The sequence below is a fragment of the Papaver somniferum genome, chromosome 7 (assembly GCF_003573695.1).
Source record: "Papaver somniferum cultivar HN1 chromosome 7, ASM357369v1, whole genome shotgun sequence".
Taxonomy (NCBI): Eukaryota; Viridiplantae; Streptophyta; class Magnoliopsida; order Ranunculales; family Papaveraceae; genus Papaver; species Papaver somniferum.
Genome location: NC_039364.1, coordinates 23861849 through 23867177, shown reverse-complemented (window position 1 = coordinate 23867177; position 5329 = coordinate 23861849).

The window sequence follows — 5329 nt, the reverse complement described above, 5'->3', positions numbered from 1 at the left end:
TTTTTCATGGTATCTCAATCACTCTAATTCACCCTAGCATTGGTAACAACTTGAATCGTGGGCCCCACCTATCACTTAGAGAAACATAGTTTAAAAACAAAATAAAATAAAAATAGAAGTGAAAAGGACTCAACGAGATATGGTGAAACTATCATGTTATTTCTAACACCTGAGCTCTGTGCTTTTATGAATAGACTCTTTAGATGTTTCCATCTAATCAGATTTGTTCCTCAAACTCCTACAATCAAAATGCTTCCATCCACTTAGATTAGTTAGTGCAATCCTCAATAGGCATAAATTTCTAAGCTCTGGAGTTTATTTATTCATACTAAAAAGTTTCTCCCATACCCCCAAACTTAAACCTAACATTGTCCTCAATGTTCTAAAGATGAAATTAAAAGCATGAACAAGGAGAAACTGTTACCATTTGAAATGAAAGAGTTACGGAAGGATATTACCTGGTTGCATGAGATTGGGTTACCTCCCAAGAAGTGCTAAGTTTAAAGTCTTCAGCCAGACTAAGAAAAGTATTAGTCAACTCGAACCGTATAACAGTAGCCGGAATAACTGTGGGTCTTTAACACCAAAAAGAGCTGAAAAAAGGAAACTGCAGTGAACCAAGAAAATGTACAAGACTAGCATGCCCTTACCTAGTTTCCTGATTAAGATATCTATATCTAATGTGGTTCAGGTTCAGGTTCTATAAAAGGGTCTAAATATATTTCTTTAGGCTGCAACTCCTCAAAATTGAGATCCGAATTATTAGGTCCTAGAGTCTGTAAGTACTTAAATAAGAACTTAGAAGTACAAAATAATAACCTAAATAATTGAGGATCCTCTAAGTCAATCAGGTTTGACTTACATAATTGACCACAGTGAGAGTAGTGGTCATTCTTAAGAAAATGTGTCGATTCTAATATCCTAAAGTAATTAGGTTTAGTCTCAGAACTTAATAATTGACACATTTGAAATTTATACGTTCCCACAATTGTTTGAAAAATATTTGGTGGGAAAACAAAGTCGATCTTAGTATCATAGCCTGGTCTAACCTCATCAACCAGAGGATGGGTTTCTAACAACTGAACTTCCTTATGGACATCACTAGGCTCAGGAAAACGAGTATGAAAGTAATCTTGTAAAATGGTTGAGGCATTGATGTCAAGTCCTAAGTGTGGGGACTTTCTGAGAGTTAAAGGTAAGGCACTAGGGAAGTGATAATCACCCCCAAACTTAGAGTTTTCAGTTTCTCTAGATAGACCTCTAATTTTTTCTTGAATTTCCGTATCTTCAGAGTCCTTAAAATATTCAAGAGATTCTTCTAAGTTATTATCAGGTAGTGCATCTTTACTCATCTCTACGGGTCTATCTTCTTCTTCCAAGACTATTGTTTCTAAGTCGCTAGACTCTAAAACAGTATTTTCGAAATGAACCCGTTCCTCTAAACCACTATCGGCTTCGTAATCAAAAGGAAAAACTACATCGTCTAAAACGGTGGTATCCCTAATCAAATCCTCGTCCTTTTGAATAGGTGAATAATCATAAAAATTATTTGGATTTGAAGTAGAAATAATATAATCACTATAAAGCTCAATTGGATTACTAGATTCCTGATTACTATGCCTACATGTTTCAGATTCTTCATCACTACTATCCTCATCATCATAATAGTACGAAGATGATTGAACCTTATCTAAATAAGTAGTGCTACCAATTATAACCTCGTTATCTTGATTATGTGAAAAAGTATCTTCATTCTCAAGGGTATTATTGGATACACTATATTGGCAATTCAAGTTATTTCGAGCAATACTTTCATTCGTCTCTAACTCAAGTCTACGTGTCGACTCAGCTATCCTCTCAAGGGTCTCTTCCAAAGAAAGTTCCCTTAGTGTAGGATCTAAGTTTTGAGTTAATCTATTGAGGATATCTTCTACAGATTCAGTTGTTGTTGCAGTTCTTTCGTCCATAACTACATTATTCACCTCATCTAATTTATACATCGATTCAGCTAACTGACGTGATGACTTAGCTAAATTCCTGAGAGTCTCTTCTAGAGAAGGAATAGGAACTGAAGGATCATAATAAGGACTACTTTTCAAAAGTTTGATTGTATCCTCTAAAGACGAAGAACTAGTATTATAATCTTCTTGCTCGTATGACTGATGCGCGTGCGGATAGTAATTGGGCTCACCATGGTATGAACCATAACCTTGAAAAGGTTGGCGTCCCCAGTCACTATTCTCACTATGGTCATAATACTGATGATGTCCATATTCAAATTCAGGTCGATATTCATTGTATTGGCTTCTATCATACCAGTTCGACATTCTTAATTGCAGGGGAATTCTACGCAATCACAAACAAGTCCGACTCGACCAAATCAAACCTATAGAATCTAGCAAACAAAAAGCATGATGGCTCCACTTAGATTGTTTTCTAGACCAGCTTCTATTCCTTCGAAAAGGAATTCGTTACAATTTGAGCACACCCCTCTGGAATCAATCCGAGCTAATGTAAGTTGAATCGAGGCGAGGGAAGCTCAGTGGAGCTTTGATACCCAAGGCCTCACCGCTATCACAAGGCGGCGCAGTCACGCGTTCAACTCACAGAAACCATCATGAACTTTGAAATGTGCTTAAAGAGCAACCAATATTTTTCGAACGAGTTTCCTATTAAGCTCGTTACCCTATTGGTCTCGTTCTATTCAAAATTTTAGGCTTAGGTTCGCGTTTGGTTTCGTTTTCCTAAGGCGGGCAAGAAGGAAACGGTGATGAAATCCGAGTCCTTATCTTGTTTAGGCCAGGCCTTGCCCTTTACTAGGAAAATAAAGACAGTCCGGTTCGTCCTCAAACAATTATCACCTTAAGGCAGACAGTAACCCGCTTGCAGGAGATTCGCGGGTGTTTCGATTGGACTTACCCCCCGTACCAGACGGGCGATGAACCGTTGTCGTCGACTCGGGCCACGACTCCTATGCCGTGTGCGAACCCGAGGGGCCGAGACGATATAGTAATCGTCGTCCTTCCCTGCACACAGTTTATATAATATTTTTTTTTTAATTATATAACCCTTCCGTAGGGTTTTAAAAAAAATGTCCAGTGTTCAATGTCCGGGAAAAAAAAAAATAATGTCCAAAAATAAAAGATTACAAATATAAAAACTTTAATTACAGTTTCTAAAAAAAAAATTAATAAAAAAAAATATCTAAAAAAAAAAAATTATAATAAAAAAAAGTCCTTCGTCTTCTTTCCGTTCTTTTTTTGCTTTAAGCTTTGCTCCTAGTCTTTATGAAATCGCCAAAAATCTTTGACAACTTCTTCTTCTTTTTTCTTTTCGATCCAAGCCTCTAAACCTGTATCACATAGACAAATACCCAAAGAACGTAAAAAAGAACAAAGAAAAATAAATCTAAAAAAAAAATTCTACCTAAACACAATTCCCCGGCAGCGGCGCCAAAAACTTGATGTATTTTCAAATGTTGTTGTAGTAATAGTGATAAAAACTGGGTTCTTTTCGAACTTGTGAAGGTAACTCTTTTTTTTAGATTTAAACAAATAAATAAATGAAGGAAATTAATAGTAATGTCAAGATTTAGAAGGATTGAGGCTCAGGATTCACTACCACTCCAAGTTGATTGGTTATAAATAATATTTCATAAATTATTATTAAGCTCTTTTTCTTATTACATCACTTTTTAATTTAAAAGGTGTCCAAATATTAAGTTGTAATCCTTAAGCATGATTTATCAAAGAATTATTCTAAGCATAAAACATCAAACTGATTCACAACTAATTAAGAAAACCATTTTATCCTTTTTTTTATATTTATCCAAGTGAATTAAATAAAGTAAATAATTAAAGAAATTATAAATAAAAATATTACCAATCAAACATGAGTGAATAGATCCTCCATTGCCTCAATCACCAAGAATTTAGCCGCTCATCATGTTGGAAAACCTCTCAAAATATTTCATTGATGCTCAAAAGTGTTTTACAATGAGAGAAAGACAAGAAAATGATGTAAAACAGGATTCTGCGACCCACGAAAAGCGTCCAGAATCAACGACAGATCTGAAGTGCTGTTGTCGCTGAAGAACTACGACCCAAAGGTGACAGTCGATGTTACTGTTGATAAACGTCTGTCCTGGGGAGTCTGTTATTCACGTTCTTCCTCCTCGCAGCAGCAGCAGCAGCAGCAGAACCAGACTCTCTGCAAGTTGGATTTTCTTGCTCTGTAGTGTTCTAAACCTCTCCAAATTCTTCCTAAACTTCACTCACCCCCTCTGCTCGACACTAGGGACCTATTTATACACAACAGGTCACTCAAATCCTTGTAATAACTCCAAGAATATCCGGCCATAAAAGAATATTTTCCGATATTTTTTTTCTTTATTTCTCTGATTCGTTACGGATTGTTTCCTGGTTTATCTCTTTCACGCATCATATATGAGTTGTAGGAGAAGTTTCCAGCCAATAGAGTTAACCCATGCACGTCTCTTCCATCCACAAATTCTAAAAATAGGATATCTTCCTTATTTGAGAATATCTTCCCTGTTTTGATTCCCACCGATTATCTAACCAAATTGGACCGAATCCAACACCCATACCAGCTCTGTCTAGGCCCTAGGAACAAACCCATTTAATTTGGGCCATTGAATCTCACTGTAACACCTTCGAATCATCAACCCTAGTCACGGCAGTTCAAGACAATTTTTTCCCGCCAAAACTGTTCTTGATGTTTTCATCACCTGGTAATTATCCAGCCAAATCCGATCGAATTCGATGCCATAAATGTGTTTCTTAAGCTATATCACATCTTCCTACCAAGTTTGAGCCATTGAATCGCACCACAACACCTTCATTTTGTCGATTGAAAATCTGCCAGTTGATGAACCTATTTTTCCCGCCAAAAAAATTAATTTGAATTTGAGAAGAAGGTGTTCTGGTGGTGCCCTTAGTAATTAGGTTGCCCCTTATCCAAAAGCGAGAGTCCAAATAACACTTGTCCTCCGGGTACCAAAATCAACTTTTCGAGCCAAATTTTCCAAAAATGTTTATTTCCTAAAAATACATAAAAACACAATATTAGTACAAAAATAGAGTTCCAACAATACTGACATTGAGGACAAATTAGACACAAAAATGTGTCTATCAAATACCCCCAAACTTATTATTTGCTAGTCCTCGAGCAAATTTATTCTTGAAAAGTGACCGAGTTAATCTCGGGTGGGTTTATCAGAGGTGTACCCACAAAAACCAATACTCCAGACCCTAACTATCTACGCAAAATCTTGGAAAGCACTAAAGAACCTCCTTGGGTGGCATACTTA